The sequence below is a fragment of the Acinonyx jubatus genome, chromosome X (genome assembly GCF_027475565.1).
Source record: "Acinonyx jubatus isolate Ajub_Pintada_27869175 chromosome X, VMU_Ajub_asm_v1.0, whole genome shotgun sequence".
NCBI lineage: Eukaryota > Metazoa > Chordata > Mammalia > Carnivora > Felidae > Acinonyx > Acinonyx jubatus.
Window position 1 is genome coordinate 90,117,266 of NC_069389.1, and position 20,071 is coordinate 90,137,336.

Genomic DNA, 20,071 nt, shown 5'->3' on the forward strand with positions numbered 1-20,071 from the left:
AGTGCATTGAAGTTACTGATCGATTTGGCAAGAATTAGCATTATTATCATATGGAGTGTTTCCACTTATGGATATGGTGCATTTCCATACTCTTATTTATTATTTTATGTCTTTTAAAGAAGTTTATAATTACACCATAAATATTTTTTTACTTTGGTACACGGGTGAAACATTTTTAAAAAATCCACTGTATTGAGGTATGATCGACATACAGAAAGCGATAGATAATTAATATACGCACTTTGATGTTTTTAGAGCGAAGTATGCACCGGCGAATTCATCATCCCATTAATGTGATAAACTTACCCATCACCTCCAAAAGTTTCCTCCATCTTCGTTGGTTCTGTGCTTTTCCTTTCGTGGTAAGAGCAGTTACAATAAGACCTTATCTCTTAGGAAATTTTTAAGTATATAATACAATACTATTAATCATAGACCCTGTGTTGTACAGATCTCCAGAACTCATTTATCTTGTATAACTGAGACTTTTATATCCTTAGACCAACACCTCCCCACGTCCCCTCCCTCCAGCCCCGGGGCAACCACCACTCTGCTCTCAGCTTCTTTGAGTTTGACTCTTTTAGATCCCACATGTAAGTGAGATCATGCAATATTCGTCTTTTAGTGTCTGTCTTATTTCACTTAGCTTGAAGTCCTCCGGGGCCACCCATGTTGTTGCCAATGGCAGGCTGCTGGCATTGAATACCTGACATAGTGGTAGTCAGGTTTCTTTACTGGCAAATTGTTTCCTTCTCCCTTTCCATATTGTACTCTTTGGAAGGAAGTCTATGAGCAGACCCTCACTTAAGAACAGAGGAGTTTTGCCCTACCTTCTTGAGAGTGGGGCAGCTACATAATTTTTTTTTGGAATTATTCCACGTGAGAGATTTGTCTCTTTTCCCCATTTATTTATTTATTTATTTATTCAGTCATTTACTTCATAGCTCATTCACTTTGTTTCATTTTTTCAGATTGTTCCAGTTTGGGCCATTAGAGCTCTCTCAGTTGATTCATGTGTGCATTTGACATATCCCCATCATCATGGGTATTTTTTTTTTAGCACTTCCTTATCTTCTGGCACTATAAGATACTTTAAGCTCATCTTGTATACTTTTTGACCCAGTCATTAAGTCAGCTATTTTTCCAAAGATCTCTCTGGTTACTTTAATCCAAGAATGGCTTAGAAACAAACATGTGGGCACTAAGTATGCTCATCGTTTTGGGGTTGCTGTTGCTTTTAGGTCCACACAGCTGAGAGAACAAGGAAACATATGCATGCATATTAACCCATGTATATACACGTATCTATAAATACTTCTATATGCAACCATCTGTATTTATATTAAGAGAAACATGAGTTCATAATGGTGACTCCAACTCTAATCCATTACCACATGGACCATTCTAGCCTTGCTTATCTGTGAACCCCTGTTCCAACAGTTAGGGAACCTAGTTCCCACCATATGCTATCCATTCATTTATTTCTTCAATGTCAGCCTATAACAGTACCAAAAAAGTTAACCAGAATCCCTGGGGAAAACAAGGTTATCCAATAACGTACAGTATTTGTACATGGTTGCTTTTGCCTTTAGTCTTACAGTCTCTACTTTTTGTCGTGTAAAGCTCAGTAAGTTTTAATAAAGGCATGGTGTCATGTGTTTACCGCGACAGTATCATACAAAATGGTTTCATAGCCTAAAGAATTCCCCGTGCTTTACCTCTTCTTCATCCCCCACCCCCTCCTGGAACTGACAACCCCTTCACTTTTTACTATCTCTGTGGTGTTGCCTTTCCCAGTATGTCATGTAATTCCCATCAGACAAGTATATAGCCTTACAAATTGGCTCCTTTCACTGAGCAATATACATTGAGAACCCATCCATGAAGGACATTGAAGGACATCCATCCATTGAACCCATCCATTGAAGGACATCTTGGCTGCTGTCAGTTTTTGTGATTGTAAGTATATCTGCTATAAACACCCATGTGTGGTGTTTTTGTGTGGACATAAATTTTCACCTCCTTTCGGTAAATTCCAAGGAATCTTATTGCTGGATCATATCATAAGAATATGTTTGGTCTTGTAAGATACTGCCAGACTGGGGCCTCCTGAGTGGCTCAGTCTGTTGAGCAACAGATTATTAAGTTCAGCTCAGGTCATGATCCCAGGGTCATGGGATCAAGCCCCACATCAGGCTCTGGGCTAAGCGTGGAGACTGCTTAAGAGTCTTTCTATCTCTCCCTCTACCCCTCTCCCTTGCTTGCTCTCTCTCTCAAATTAAAAAAAAAAAAAAAGTAACTGCCAAAGTGGCTATATCATTATGCATTCCCACCAGCAATGAATGAGAGCTATTGTTTTTTTTGTATTCTCCCAACAATTTGTGTTGTCAGTGTTTTGGATTTGAGCAATTCTCTGTTTTCATATTGATTTTGTGTACAGAAATATTGTTTCCCTCTTTAAATATGTGTTCTCATTTGCATTCCAATTCTTCTGGATTTTTCATATAAATAATTCTATGGACAACGAATAATGGCAGCTTTGCTTTTTCCTTCTGTTCCATATATGCTCAATTTAATTTTAATTTTTTTTTCTAATTAAACTGTCTACCTTCATTTTAGTGAATAGAAGTAGTATGGTAACATTTTTTTTTACATTAAGTGGTTGTTTTAAACATTTTACAATTACATAAGATGTTTGTTGTAAAACTTATCGACATACTCAATGGAGTTAAAATGATTTCCTCAATCTGTAGTTCGGTGAGAGTTTTAATCATGACAGGATATTTAATTTAATCCATTGTTTTGCCTCTTGAAACTATCCTACAATTCTCTCTTTTAATACGTTACTATAGTAATTAAAAGTAGTATAGTTTCTTAAATTCCCAGCAGAAATCCAGTTTATTCATAAGTCACATTTAAAATTTTTTTAAATGTTTATTTTTGAGAGAAAGAGAGAGAGCAGGTGTGAGCGATGGAGGGGTAGAGAGAGAGAAGGAGACACAGAATCCGAGGCAGGCTCCAGGCTCTGAGCTGTCAGCGCAGAGACTGACGTGGGGCTTGAAATCACAAACTGCGAGATCATGACCTGAGCTGAAGTCAGAAGCTTAACCGACTGAGACCCCCAGGCACCCCTAAGTCACTTTTAAAATACATTGAGAGGGATGCCTGGATGGCTCAGTCGGTTAAGTGTCAGACTCTTGGTTTTGACTCAGGTCATGACCTTGTGGTTTCATGGGCTTCAGCCCCAGGTAGGGCTCTTCACTGGCAATGCGGAGCCTGCTTGGGATTCTCGGTCTCCCTCTCTCTCTGCCCCTTCCCCACTCACGTCTCTGTCTCTCTGAAAATAAATAAATTAAATAAATTAAAATAAAATAAATAAAATATACTGGTAGCCTTACATTGCTAATCTATTGTTTAAAACTTAAGTACTTATGTTCATAAATGTATTTGGCTTTAAATGTTCTTTTATATTAGTATCCTTGTTAGGTTTTATTTATTTATTTTTTTTGGCAAAAATGATAGAGTAGCCTCACAAAAGGATATTGGTTATTTTGCTCTTTTCTCTATACTTTGAACTTTTGTATAAGATTGACACTTTCTCTAAGATCGATCCTTTCTCTCATTTAAATATGTGATAAGAACACAGCTATTAATCTGTATGATGGAGGACGTTTACTGGACGTTTACTGGACGTTTACTTTGAAATTATTGATATAATTTCTTCCATGCTTACATGTATATTTAGTTTTAAAAAAATATTAAAACCATCTTTGAAATACACATTTTTAAAGAAATATCCATTTAATTTAAATTGTAAAATTTACTAGCATAAAGTTGTTTATAGTTCTCTATTATACTTAATCTGAAATCTACCTTTGCCGACTACATTCTTAGTATTGTTTTTCTATTCGTTAAATTTTGACAAGTTTGTCCAGTTTATTATCTTTTCAAAGAATTAGCAGTTGGTTTGGGTTTTGTTCATTATTTCGATTTTGATTTTCTTAAGTACCTGCTGTACTTATCTTTATTTGATCTTTTATTGACTTTAATTTTATTCTGTTCTTTTGCTAACTTCTTGAATTAAACATTAGAGCAGAGGAAGTTAACTTTCCACCAAAGATTTGTCTTTTTCTGTAGGGTAGAATTGTTGCTGACTTGCGTCTGCCCAAGTAGGGGCAACGGTAAGCTGCCATTGATGTGTAATCCCCTCGAACGGAATGTTCTTCACTTTTGGACCAAGAGGATTAACTATTAGATGCGGGGTCGGTACTCTCCTTTTGTGTTCTTGCTTACCAATAGCCATTCTCCGACGCCAACAAAATGTCTTACCATTCAGTTTCATTCTGATGCTAAGTACTCAGCCTTAGTGAAGACCCCAGAAGTTAAGAGCAAAGTCCTTCAGTTATGACACTAAGCTACTCAGAGTTACCACAGACCCCACAGGTTAAGAGGCTCAATTACACAACACTACCCCTACTTCATACTTAAGCTGCAAGTCCTAGGTCCCCAGGCTACCTGTGCTTCTGACTTGGCTCCTGTTTCAGGGGGTACCACAATCCCCCCTGTAGGTTTCATAATTTGCTAGAATGACTCCCAGAACGCAGGCACATGCTGAACCTACAATGAATGGCTTATTATAAAGGATAGAAATAAATACCTAGTTGAAGAGACCTTACCTAGGGTAAGGTCTGGGAGGGTTTCTGACTATAGGAGCCTCTGTCTCCGTGGTACCCTCCTGGTACACTGATACGTTCACCAACCATTCCCGTCCTGAGAGCTTGGGAGCGAGTTTCCAAGATTCAGCTCTCCAATCCCATGATTGGTTCCTCCAGCATCCAGTCTCTATCCTGAAGCTATCAAGGGCCCTCAAGAAGGGCCCTCAGCTCATTCGAATAAACCGAGGTATAGTCAAAGCAGTTTGCTGTGAATCACAAAAGACATCTATATCCCTCCGAAAATTCCGAGGGAATGTTTTTATTTCTGTCAGGAATTTAGGACGATTTTTCGTTATACCACACTTTGTCTACAGGCTGAATGATGTAAAGGCGGCACTAAAATGACAAGATGTTGAAACCACAGGGTGGACTCGACTGGGATCTAATGTCACTTTTATAGGAGAGTTATCTAAACTGGTTATAATCATATGAGTGAAAAAGATTTATTTTGTCAAAGAATTTTGATGTGAGCATTACCACAGCAGCTAGCATTGCATACCCTGACTAAAGCATACATACAACTCATTATTTTTCTGCCTTTATTTTTGGCTAAAGGGAACCTTTTCAGCGAAATTGAAGAACCTAAGGGACAGACTTTGGGGTGGACACAGCTACTAGAACATTGGGGAAAAAAGGCAAGAAAGGGGAGAGCCATAGAGGTAAAGCCCTACGTTTTGCATAAAATAATCTTCATAAATGTATGTTTCTAAAAACAGCCGCAAAATATCTGAAGCAAAGATTGCCAGAATTAAAGGAGACATTGAAAAAGTCATGAACTTCATTGGACATTTAAAACCCTCTCTTTAATTGACAGTAGTCCAAAGATCAATAAAAGTCATAGATCTAAAAACACTATCAACTATCTTGATGTTGACATTTATGCATTACACCCTAAAACTGAAGAGTAAACATGCTTTACAAGTGCATGTGGCATGTTTACTAACATAGACAATATGCTTGGCTATAGAACAAACCATAATAAATGTATAAGGTTTGAAGTCATATAGAATCTTATGTGTTCTCTTAACACGATGGAATTAAATTAGAAGTCCCTAACAATAAGAGATCTAGAAAATCCCCAAATATTGGAAATTAATTGACATACTTCTAAGTACTCCATGGATCAAAAAAGGATTACAAGAAAATTGGAATGAATACATATATTTCAAAGACAGAAAAATACATATATTTCAAGTTTGATCAGGCTCTATTTTTAGGAACCTTTTGCCCTTGGTTTCTAACTATATTGCATGGTGTTCAGAGAATATGGTCCATATCATATCAACATTTTGTACTATGTTGAGATATGTTTTTGGATCCCACATATGTTCAGTTTTCATAAATGTTCCATGTGTGTTTGAGAAGAATGTGTTTCTAAATTTTATGTGGCAGATACTGTCAATGGACATAGAAAGAAGCATATTATGTGTGCTGTTCTGTATATAGCTTTCTTACAGCTCTCTTTTTAAAATTTTCCTTGAGGGTTTTTGTGACTCATGAATGAGAGAATATCCATCTATTATCTCTCCAAAATATTGTCTCTTCTCCATCTTTCTCGAACTCCTATAAGATGTATGCTGGATGTTCTAATTTTTCCCAAGTCTCTCTCTCTCTCCCCACCCCACCCCCACCTCTCTCTTTTTAAAGTAGGCTTCATGCCCAGCATGGAGCCCAATGCAGGGCTTGAACTCACAACCCTGAGATCAAGACCTGAGCTGAGATCAAGAGGCTGACACTTAACCGACTGAGCCATCCAGACGCTGCTTCCCATGTCTCTTTAATATCTTTTTTCATATGTTCCATTTATTTATCTCTGTATTAAGCTTTGGCAATTTTCTAAAATATGTTTTCCATTTCTTGAATTCTTTGTCATTATTTACACAACCATTAATTTTTCATCTTTATAAACCCTATTTTTAAGATCTCTTTTTACATAGTGTTTCTTTTTAGATTGCATCTTTTATTACTATATCTTTAACTCTTTAAAGCATATTTTTATAGTTCTTTTAATATTGTTTTTGAGAGTCTTATCCTTAAGTTTTTATGTCAGATGACTTTTCACCCTTCTATATTATTTTCTCATTTGTTTTATAATTTTTCATTCTAACCATATATCTACTAGGGGATTTTCTGTGATAATTCTTTATTACATGAATCGAGAATGTATATCTCAGTGGGATTCTATATTTGGGTCCTACGAGCATACCATAGGTATCATGGGATTGTGCTAATATCTCAGCTTAGGGATTCCTATATCATACATATGATGTATATTTTAACCCCCAAACCACATGTGACGTAGGTCTGTATTCCCGAAATCTCCTAGGCTGACAAGCTCCCTTCTTGTCTTCCTCTGAGATTGAATGGAATTTTCTATTTCACCCTTTCGTTGAAGCTATCATCGTTCTATCCAAAAGCTTCCTAAATTCTTTATATCATGCAGCACACAGAAAATTGTACTATTTGTAAGGTACACTAACATATGCTCCACTATGCACTAGTTGAAAAGCTCTGGTCTCAATTTATGCAGTGGTCCTTCTTTTAATTTATCACTTTATGGATGGACGAGCCTTACCTTTTCAAACTATGGGTAACCCACATCCTTCTTTCCTTACCATCCCACAGTGGCTACAGTGCCATGTGCCTAGAACTGTGGTTATCAGTTTTTTCTCTATTTCTCTCTGTCTCTGTCTCTCTCTTTCTCCTTTTGTTCTTGGTCATTTCTGTTTTTTTTTTCCCCTGACCCCAATGAGGTATTTAAAATAAAAAAGTGCTTTATTTGGCATTTCCATATATTTGCAATTGGGAAGGTTTTCCATTAGGGTCTTGTAAAATACTGTTGGTACAATAAGTCATCTCTTCATTCCTCAACTCACTTTCATCTTTTCCCATCAATATCACTTCATTAAAATTGCTTTGATAAAGTGTAGCAGTTGGCTAAACCAGGTTATGCCGCAGTAACAAATAGTTCCAAAATTTCATTGGCTTGCTGACAGCAAACATGTATTTCTTTTGTATATTACTTTTGATTCCAGGTCAGCTGAGATTCTGCAACATGCCCTCTTTAAGATCTATATGAAAGGGAAAACTCTTGTCTGGAATATTGTCATTCCCGTAGCAGAAGAAAAAGATAAAGGAGGCATATACTTCTGTTCATATTTATGGTGTGACAATATTTAATCTCCCACCCAGGGAAGAGCTCAGCTAATATCTTTGAACAGTAACTTACAATTCCTTACAAGCAAACTCAACGTTGTAAAAGATCTCTGTTGGTAAATCCCATAGGTAGGTTTTCATCATCTTCTTACTCAACTTATCACCATTATTTGACATAGGACACTGTTCCCTACTTTTCTTTTTAATGTTTATTTTTGAGAGAGAGAGAGAGAGAGAACACAAACAGTGGAGGGCAGAGAGATAAAGAGGGAGACACAGATCCAAAGCAGGCTCTAGGCTCCAAGCTGTCAGCACAGAACTCATGAACTGTGAAATAACGAACTGAGCCGAGGTTGGCTGCTTAACCGACCAAGCCATCCAGGTACCCCTGTTCCCTTCTTCTTAAGTGAGTTTATTCTAAGTCAGCAATCAATATATGTGACATAACTGACAGAATCTAACACTCTAAAGATGGCCACATCTTAAAATTCTCATATATTAAAAACATGAACTTATTTTCATCATTCTAGTGAAAACTGCTCCCAATTATCTCTTTGAATGTTTGATCAATGAATTACAAATAAGCGTGCTGTCATATTAATAACATCATTCTCACTAATGCCTGACTTTTACTGGGGGAACAGGAAGTTTTCAAAGTACTTAGCCATATGTTAAAAGTGGTGTGAATGGTCTCAATCCATCCATTTGTCTTTTGAATTTAATAACAGACTTTGTGTTAATAGAATACTTGCAAATGCCACTCAAAGTAGTTTCTTCTTCTCCTCTTCCAGTAAACATAAGTTCAAACTGAGTTAAATAGCTTTATAACTATAAAAAAAAAAACCCCACAGCTTTGGAAGAATTAAAAGCACCAGGTTATAGAAGTTATTTGACAGGGGTACAATGTAGTTCTTTCAGAATGCATTTGTGTAAAATCATGCATTTGAAGCTTCTAGGAGTCAAAAAGTTGTGTAATTTGGCATAATTTAATCTCATCATCACAAATTTTAAAAGATGTCTCTGTGGGTGCCTAGCTGGCTCAGTCAGAAGAGCATGTGACTCTTGATCTCGGGGTCATGAGTTTGAGCCCCACATTGGGTATAGAGAATACTTAAATTAAAAAATACTTAAAATATTTCTCTTTTAACCATGTTTTGCTAAATGAGCCATCACCTCTTAGAGAACCTCTCTCGAATACCAACAACTAAAGAGTTGTTACTTTGAGGCTTAAAAACATTAGTCCTTAGAAAAATATAGGAAATATACTCTTGACATCAAGATTATCACAATTTCTTCCTAAAGATGCTAGTTTTATGCATTTAAAAACCTGAGACATGGGGGGGGGGTGCGCCTGGGTGGCTCAGTCTGTTAAGCCTCCAACTTAGGCTGAGGTCATGATCTCTCAGTGTGTGAGTTCGAGCCCCGTGTCAGGCTCTGTGCTGACATCTGGGAGCCTGGAGCCTCCTTCAGATTCTGTGTCCCCTTCTCTCTCCTCCCTGCCCCTGCTTGTGCGCTGTCTCTCTCTGTCTTTCAAAAATGAATAAACATTAAAAAAAGTTATAAATAAATAAATCAATAAATCTGAGACATGGTATGCATGAGAAATGGAATAGTGTCACCAAATGGATACTGACGTGATGTCAGGGAACCTAGTTTTTAGTGCTCCCACTATTATTGACTTAATAACTGCCGTTAAAATGATAGATTCATTATTTGAGAAGCCCTTTTTAGTTAGATAATTCTGCATATTTATACTCACAGTGACTTCCATCTTTGTGCTGGCAAAATGTCAAGGAAACAATGCCAGAAAGATTACCTTTAATCAAAGACTTGACAACTTTTACAAGCCAGCCTTCTGGGATTTCGAGACCCCACATTTCACTCACGCTTAACTCCTCCAATCCTCTAACATTTTCAAGACGTTTTAGTTATTTTCTGCTTTCCCTAAGTCATAGAATGACTAATATTTCATAGGTTCACTAGGAAAGCCTTCTTCGTTTTAGATTTGTGATTGATTTACAGTCGCTTAGCTCTTCTTTTATTTTTGTTTAGACTTTATAATAAGCTGTTTAGATTGCTCTTGATTGGTATAATTCATAAATTTTATCTGAATCTGGCAAGCAAGTTTAGACCAGCTGTGAACTGATTAGATTTCAACATTCTGATTCTGTCACAGCTGCCTGTGACAGGGGCACAGCTGTAATTATGATTAGCAGTGAGGTGAAGGTAGAGAATTGTTAGGGAAATTTCAGGCATCATGAGGATGCTCGATGAAACTATTTCCTGCAGGAACACGAAGATACGAAATGTCAGGAAATATAGTGATGCATGAACTTTACATAAAGATATACAAATTTTTAAGAATATATTTAAAAAAAAAGAACACCTTTAGGGGCGCCTGGGTGACTCAGTTGGTTGAGCATCCAACTTCGGCTCAGGTCATGATCTCACTGCTCTTGAGTTCGAGCCCCGCGTCGTGCTCCGTGCTGACCGCTTAGAGCTCGGAGCCTGCTTGGATTCTGTGTTTGCCTATCTCTCTGCCCTTCTCCTGCTCACACTGTCTCTCTCCAGAATAAATAACGCTAAAAAAACTTAAAAACATAACACCTTTAAAGCCTGCATCCACCCTACTAAGATGCTTACCTTGGGAGAGGAAATATATTTCCATAGAGCAATGCCTGTGCTTGGTGCAACTTCCAAGAAAGCTATTATTGGAAATCAATTGTAAATTTAAGAAAATGACTACCAGTGTGCCTCGCTCTTATTGGCAGTGAAGGTGTATCATATGGTCATTCCCATCTATATTAAAATTCCAGGTTGTTAAATTTGAGCTGATAATTGTTGGGTTATTTTCTTAATTCCAACTATCACGAAATTATGCAAGATGTCTGCCTTCTAGTATTTGTAATATGCTCAAATGAAAAACAAAAGCCGCAGAGGCAAAGAATACATTTGTGTAAACAAAAACGTTTTAGTGCCTCACTACGGGGGAATAGTTATTTGCATGTTTATAAGCACTGTTATTGGCTATGTGACCTTCACAAGTTGCTAACTCTCTCCTCTGTTCTCGGCTTTCCATTGTATGAAATGGACGTAACTAATGTCGCAGCTACCTAATGGGATCTTTGGAAATAGAGGAGAGAAATGCTTATAAAGCACTTAGATGATACTGTGTTACAATAGGCTTGAGCCCATTGTTACAATTCTTTTTTTTTATTAATTTTTTTAATGTTTATTTATTTTCGAGAGGAGGGGAGGGGCAGAGAGAGAGGGAGACACAGAAGCTGAAGCAGGCTCCAGGCTCTGAGCTGTCAGCATAGAACCCGACGCGGGGCTCGAACCCACGAGCCGTGATCATGACCTAAGCTGAAGTCGGATGCTTAGCAGACTGAGCCACCCTGGCGCCCCACTGCAATTCTTTATAGAACAAAATGCTTTTCAAGCCAATACCACTGGCGTATTACGTAACACAGAAAAATTCCAGTAAGATAAAAGAAATTAAGCAGACACTATAAATAATAACACCTATGGTATCAAATAAATACTGTGACTTCACATGACAATGCAAGGTTCTGTTGCAGTGTTATTCTCTTTTGGGGTGAAAAATATGATATTGCATTGCTTTATGAATTAGAAATAGATATACTTCTTCTGGTTACAGAGTAGAAGCAGACAGAATTAAAAGCTGAACTCTGAATACAAAAGAGGTGAAGGGAGACAGGAAAGTAAAACTGAGAATGAGGATAGGTGAGGAAGGGTGATAGAGTATGAAGCCAAATTAGAAGAGAATGATAATTTGGATTAAAAAATCAATAAGCAGAAAAACTGATCTTGAGTCTTTTCATAGTCTCTCTTAAAAAGCAATCCTCATCGGGGCGCCTGGGTGGCTCAGTCGGTTGAGCGTCCGACTTCGGCTCAGGTCATGATCTCGCGGTCCCATCCGTGAGTTCAAGCCCTGAGTCAGGCTCTGTGCTGACCGCTCAGAGCCTGGAGCCTGTTTTGGATTCTGTGTCTCTCTCTCTCTCTCTGACCCTCCCCCGTTCATGCTCTGTCTCTCTCTGTCTCAAAAATAAATAAATGTTAAAAAAAAAAACTAAAAAAAAAAAAAAACACCAATCCTCATCGTATTCAGATCGTGGGAATTTCAAGTTGTGAGTCTAGCCAAAGCTAGTTAATATCAACTCTATTTAAACCACCATGACTCAACAAAACCATTTTATAATACATGAGATAAATATGTCTGGTTTATATCGATTGGCAAAGAACTATTTCTCAGGTATGTATGTGTTTTCTGAAAGTACTTGGATTAAATGTTATATATGGTGCAAATGGCTGTTCTGTTTCCTACATTAAATGTCTAAATAAAAAGTTCACTAACTTGTATGGCCTTACCTTTGAAGGTGTCCCAAATAGCAAAGGAAAGTGATGGGCAGACAGGAGTAATGATTCCAATTTGAAGCATAAAACAAACGATTGGAAAATGCCTCCACTTGGTTGATTTCCTTTGCAGGATGTAGAAGATCAGGTTACTTATGAGAAACTACTATTTAAAGTTAAAAAAAAACCCCACTGTGAATAAATAGGTGTTGATGTTATCCCCTGACAGCATTAAATGCAATGTTGTGCCATAAAAATTCTCAAATATATGCAGATTACTAAGCAAGCAGAGCAAACTGCCTCAGAGAGAATAAAGAGACAAGGGTAACCTTGTTCTGAAGCATTTGCCTTTCCAAATGTTGACGCTTTTAGAAGTTTGATGCTCCTGAATTTTAAAATCGCAAGCTTATGTTGCCAGTGTAATAGTTTAAAGCAAATAAATTTAAGCTATAACACATGAACATGAAAGCAGGTGTCCTTGAAACACACAAAGCAAATATATATATAAAAGTCGGGGATTGTTCATATTTGGGAAAACCAATAGCTGATAATCTTATAAATACACTGATTTATTGCATATACTTTAACAAAATGAATGGTAGCCTAGGAATTTTTTTGTCATTTATTTTTATAAGATAATAATTGAAAAATGGCTTTCCTCAGAGAACATGTTTACCAAATGAGACTTCTAATGAAGTCTTACCACCAGTTTTCAACTTCATCACCATAGTTGGCGGCTGGATTGTTTGGATTGGAGCTCTTAGATGTGGTGCCACGATTCATCTGCCATGGGGTAGGATTTTGGGGAATGATTATTTCAAGTGTGAATCATAGGTGCATATTTTGCAAGCTAGCAGATTGGCCCCAATTTGTCATTAGTTTAGTTGACTATAATTTGTCACGTCAACGAGTATTTATTGAACAACTATGCTCATAGAATCATGCTGGGTTTATGGATTATGGAAGGAAGAATAAGGAAAGGGAAAAGAAACATAGAATTTGGTTTTTGCTGCTAAACAGCTTCCCACCCCAAACCAAATATATAAATATACGTAAGGCCAAGTGTGGTAGGAAGATTTCTAGGATGGCCCCTGTGAGCTACTCTCCCTGGTATTCATCCCGTGATGACGTTACATGGCCAAAGAGATTTTGCGAATGTAGTCAAGGTTACTAATAAGCTGACTCTAACAATAAGGATGTTACCCAGGTGGGCCTAACCTAATCACCTGAGTCTCTTATAAGCAGAGCTTTCTCTGCATCTGCATCGTAGCAGGAGAGGAAGTTAGAGATTCGAAACACATGGGAGTTGAAGGCGCTGCTGCTTGCTTCAAGATGGGGGAACCCACGGGGGAAAGACCTGAGAGCACTCCCGTTGTTGACAGTGACCTCTGGTTGATAGCCAGAAAACGGGGACCTTACTCCTCCAACCACAAGGAATTGGATTGTGGCGACCACCTGCATGGGCTTGCGTATGAAAACGCAGCCCCAACGGATACCCTGATGTTGCCACGTGAGGTCCTGAGCAGAGAGTTTTGCCTTCAAAAGCGGCCAGTGTGGCTGCAGAATGGTGGGCAAGGAGCAGAAAATTATGCAGTGACCTGTAGACCATGGTAAGCCACGGAAGAGTTTTTGCTTGTTTGGTTTTTTTTTTTACTTTATTAAAGTTTATTTATTTTGAGAGAGACTGAGCAGCTCTCTGTGGGGCTTGAACTCACGAACTGTGAGATCACGACCTGAGCCAAAGTCGGACTGAGCCACCCAAGTGCCCCCCTGCTTGTTTTGTAAAGCCGAGGGAGTGACAATCAGTTTTACATGGTGAAATGGTAATTCACTTTGCCAGGTAGAGTATGGATGGGGGTTGAGTGAGGGATAGAGAACCAACAAAAAGACTTATTTTGGAAACTACTGTAATAGACTAGGCTGGGAATAAGTATGGTTTGGACCAGAGTGATCATACTAGAGACCTATAGAGATTTTGTGATAAATTTGTGTTGTTTTAGGTGTCTTAGTAAAAATATGCCTCAGGGAAAAGTATAATTAGCGATAACCTTCTTTTAAGAATTTGAGGAGCAGGCTTCTTAGAAAAAGTATTTGAAGGAGACCTGTAAGGAAATGAATTTGATTTTTTTTTTTGAAAGAGTAGGATTTAATTCTGAAGTGAAGCAATCCTCAGGAAAACTTATTTATTTTTTTTAAATTTGATTTTTAACAAGCGGAGATATGGGAAATTAACAGTAGGCCAGTAGTTCTCAAATTTAGCAGCATGTTGGATTGCCTGGGGCGCTTTACATATACTGATGGCAGAGTTTCTGATTTAATTAGTCTGGGTACTACTTAAGCATTAGTGTTTTTAAAAATCTCCCCAGGTGGGGCAGCTGGGTGGCTCAGTTCCTTTAAGAGTCTGAGTTCGGCTTGGGTCATGATCTCATGGTTTGTGACTTCAAGGCCTGCATCGGGCTCTGTGCTGACATCTCAGAGCCTGGAACCTGCTTCAGATTCTGTGTCTCCCTCTCTCGAACCCCCCCCCCCCCACTTCTGCCCCCCTGCTCATGCTCTGTTTCTATCTCTCAAAAATGAATACACGTTAAAAAAAATTTTTTTTTAATCTCCCCGGGTATTTACTGTAGACTAAAGATCACCCTCACTCATTTGGATGGGTACCATCCAATCTGTTGAAGAGCATGAATAGAACAAAAAGGTGGAGGAAGGAGAAATTTACTCACTCTCCACTGAGACGTCCATTTTCTCCTGCCCTACAACACCAGTATTCCTGATTCTTGGGTGTTTGGACTCAGATTGTGACTTACGTCATCACCCCACCTCTCGGACGCTCCCCCCCCCCATAGTTCTCAGGACTTTGGATTGAGACTGAACTGTACTGCCAGCTTTCCTGGTTCTCCAGCTTTACAGACTATGGATCATGGGACTTCTCACCCTCTGTCACCATGCGTGCCAATCCCTATAATAAATCTCCACTTATGTATATCTGGATATATCCTGTTGGCTTTCTCAGGAGAACCCTCACTAATACAGGCACCAATGCTAGATTATAACTGCATGAAACCAGGAAGAATTTTTCTGCTCTTGGCGGGGGGGCGGTCAGAGCCAGCAGAGAGCTCTATTAGTGTTCTATTGCTTCCACAATACCACACACTTCAGGGTTTTAAACAAAAAAACTTATTATCTCACACTTCCGTAGGCCTGAAGTGCAGGTACAGCCTGGATAAGATGGTTCCTCTGCTTAGAGGACCCACAGGGCTGAAGTGAAGGAGCCAGAGCCTGCTGTATTCATTTCTGGAGGTTCTAGGGGAGAGTGCATTAGGCTCATTCAGGTTGATGGCTCAATTCAATTTCATGCAGCTGGAAGAAGACTGGGGTTCTCATTTCCTTGCTAGCGGTTGGTTGGCAGTCGTTCTTCCCTTTTTGAGGCCTTGACATTCTCTAGCTCTTTGTCCCCTTCTGTGCCAGCAATGGTGGATTGAGGCCCTCTCGTGATTAAAATATTTTTGACCCTCTCCTTTGAGGCATATCTTTTCCTGTATCCTGTTTTCTTCGTTTGTTTTTAAGGGCCCCTGTGATTCCATTGGGCTCGCCTGGATAATCTAGGCCAGTCTCTCTACTTAAGGTCAATTGAATGGCCACATTAACTTCATCTGTGAGGTCCCTTCATCGCCGTCATTAGAGAAGCGTCCAATTGAATAAGCAGAGGGTAGGAATCTTATAGGAACACCGGAAATCCTGTCACCTCTAACAGCCTAAAACAGAACAGAGCTCAGCAAGGAAGGAGAATCTACATTAAATGAATTGGTAGATTTAGATACCAAAAAATGAAAATTTTCATTAATACCTCAGGATAACTGAAGAAACTCCAACATTTGCTAGCTATTTCATCTAGGTGAAAGAAGAAGCAGTCAACAAAGTTAAACAAGGTGGCAATCTTCTAGATTTCTGTCTGGACATTTGATCTCTTTCCATCTTCCTTGGAGAAGTTATCTAATCTCGTGGCTTCAACGGTGATTTCTATATGGATCACATCTGAAGTATGCACCACTTTTTGGTGTGGTGAGGTATCCAAGTAGAGGCTATACCTTAAAGTTCAAATATTTGGGTCCTTCTGATTTAGATAGTATCTGGAAGTTTTTTGTTTTGTTTTGTTTTTTTTATAACTTTCTATTTCCTGAAATTTGCCAGTCTATACCAGATTTTATAGGGATGTTTTGTTAAGGTAAAAACAAAAACAAAACAGCACCAGACTTGAGCTGCATATACACTTTGTTATGAATTGCAGTATGTTTTAGAAAAGTCACTTGAAATCTGACATACATAATGACAGTAATAATACTTTATTTGCATACTTTATGAGAATGTATCAAAGTCCAAATAAGATTAATGTGTATGGAAGTACTTTGGAAAATAGCACTTTTCAAAGGAAAAGAAAAACAGTGATTTCTTTTTACTTTGACCAACTAAAAATGACTAGTTGAAAAATATTTTAATTGTTTTCTTTAATTCAGATAAGTCCAAATAAAGTGAATCATTTTGTATGAATAAATATGCATTTTTTTGGTGGTTGAGAGCTGTTATTATAACAAATGCAAATTATACTGTTAGATTTGTTTTGGGTAATTTTTGTTTTTAAGGACCTGTTTCTAAATAATGCATCTTCTGAATAGCCTATAGACTGAAAATTTGAACAAAAGATCACTTTCATTTAGTCACATGCATTTAAGACTCCTCCACAACATTTTATAGCTTGATAGCTCATTTCCTTTTAGTGCTGAATAATCCATTGTCTGATACACTACAGTTTATTTTCCATTTACCTAACGAAGGACGTTTTGGTGGCTTCCAAGTTTTGGCTGTTATGAATAAAGCTACTATAAACAGTCATGTGTGGGTTTTTGTGTAGACCTAAATTTATAGACCATTTGGGTATATTCCAGGGAGTGTGATCGCTGGAACATATGATGAGTATATTTAGTTGTATAAGAAACTACCAAGCTGTCTTCTAAAGTGACTGTACCATTGTGCCTTCCCACCAGCAATGAATCAGAGTTCCTGTTGCTCCACATCCTCGCCAGTATTTGATGTTGTCAGTGTTTTGGGTTCTGGCCATTTTAATAGTTGTAGAGTTGGAACTCCTTGCTTTGATTTGCAACTCCCTGATAATATATGATGATTTTTTTTTTCTTCTACTTATTTGCCATCTGTGTATCTTCTGTGGTGAGGTGCCTGTTTGGGTCTTTTGTGCTTTTTTTTAATCAGGTTTTGTTTTTTTTTCTTATTGCTAAATGTTAAGAGTTCTTCGTGTATTTTGGGTTAACAGTCCTTTTTCAGATAATGTTTTTTTGCAAAGAATTTCTGTCGGCCTGTGGCTTGGGATCTTATTCTCTTGACAATGTCGCTCATGGAAGTTTTAAATTTTAATGAAGTCCAGTTGAACACTTATTCCTTTCATGGATCCTACCTTTCGTGTTGTACCTAAAAACCCACTGCGGTAGTCAAGATCATCTAGGTTTTCTCTTTATCCTCTAGAAGTTTTATAGTTTTGCATTTTACACTTAGATCGATGATCAACTCTAAGTTAATTTTTGCTAAATGTATGAGGTCTATGACTAGATTCATCTTTTTTCATGTGGGTGTTCACTTATGCCTGCACCATTTATTGAAAAGATTATCATTGCTTCATTGTATTGACTTTGCTATTTAGACAAACATGAATTGACTGTATGTATGTAGGTGTATTTCTAGGCTTTCTATTCTGTTCCATTGATCTGTCCCTTCCTTCACAAGTACCACATTGTCTTGATTACTGTAGCTTTATAGAAAGTCATGAAGTTTAGTAGTATCATTTCTCAAAGTTTGTTTCCCTTCAATATTGTGTTAGCAATTCTGGTTTTTTGTTTTTTTTTTTTTTACTCTTCATATAAACTTTATAATCAATTTGTTGATATCCACAAAAAAACTTGTTTGGATTTTATAGTGCTTTTACTTAGAAGACTTTTGACACTAAATGTGTGGTATCTTTTCCAACACTACTTCTCTAAGTCTCTGACAACAGCTGAGTGTCCTATAGTTCAGTTCAATTTAATTCAATTCAGATATTACCTACCTGGAGTTAGTGTTAGATCCCACAAGTGAAGGGCTTAATTTCATAGACTTACCCCACTTCAGATGCCAGTCCTAGGTTGTCATCAGTACTTCTGACCAATCAGCTGTAAGTTCAGCTCTAAACACAAAAACAGTTTTATTTCATCCTTCCTAATCAGTATAAAACTTAATTTTCTATTTCATTAGTTAGAACTTCCAGTATGATGTTGAACATGAGTGGAGAGAAGGGACATTCTTGTTTTTTTGTTTTTTAAGTTTATTTGTTTTTGAGAGAGCAAGAACACACGCACAGGGGAGATGCAAAGAGCAGGAAAGAGAGAGAATCCCAAGTAGGCTACACATTGTGAGTGCAAAGCCCAATGAGGGGCTTGAACTCCTGAACCATGAGATCATGACATGAGCTGAAATCAAGAGTCAGATGCTTAACTGACTGAGCCACCCAGGCACCCAGGGACACTCTTGTTTTTGTTCCTGATCTTAGTGGGAAGTGTTACAGTTTCTCACAATTATATATGATGTTAAAGTAGGTTCCTTGGTAGGTTTTTTTTTTTTTAATCATGTTGAGGAAATTCCCTTCTATTCTTAGTTTGCTTAAAGTTTTTTTTTTTTTAATGTTTTTTATTCTTGAGACAGAGACAGCATATGAACAGGGGAGGAGCAGAGAGAGAGGGAGACATAGAATCCAAAACAGGCTCCAGGCTCTGAGCTGTCAGCACAGAGCCTGATGCGGGGCTCGAGCCCATGAACTGCGAGATCATGACCTGAGCCGAAGTCAGACGCTTAACCGACTGAGCCGCCCAGGCGCCCCACTTAGAGTTTTTAATCCTAGATGAGTTTTGGATTTCATCAAATGATTTTTCTGTATGTATTGATATGATCATATGAATTTTTTCTTTAGCCTGTTGATAGGATTGATTGCATTAATTGATTTTTAAACATTAAACCAGCCTTGCCCACCTGGGATGAATTCACTTAGTTGTGGTGTATAATTCTTTTTATATATTGTATCCAATTAGATCAAACTTTATTGAATTTTTGCATCTATGTTCATGAGAGTTACTGGTCTGCAGGTTTCTTTCCTTGTAATGACTTCATCTGGTTTTGGTGTTAGAGTCACACTGGCTTCATAGAATGATTATGACATACCCCCTTTGCTTCTATCTTCTGAAAGAGATTGCCTAGAATTTGTATAATTTCTTCTCTAAATGTTTGCTAGAATTCACCAGTGAACCCACCTAGGCCTGGTATTTTCTACTTTGGGAAGGTTATTAAATATTCAATTTTTTAAAATACATATAGACTCATTCAGACGTCTATTTATTTTTGTGTGACTTTCGGCAGATTATGTATTTCAAGTAATTCGTTTGGCAGATTGTGTCTTTCAAGTAATTGGTCCAGTTCATCCAGATTTTCAAATATGTGAGCATAGAGTTAATAATAATCATTATACATTTAATGTCCATGGGGTGTGTAGTGATGTCCTGAATTCATTTCTGAGATATAATTTTCCTTTTCTTCAAGATCTTTTAATATTTCTTACAAGGCAGGTCTACTGGCAACAAATTCCCTCAATTTTTGTTTGTCTAAGAAAGTCTGTTTCCTTCACTTTTGAAAGATAATTTCAGACTGTACAGAACTCTAGGTTGATGGATTTTTTTTTTCTGTCAACACTTTAAATGTTTCACTCCCCTCCTCGCTTGCATGCATGGTTT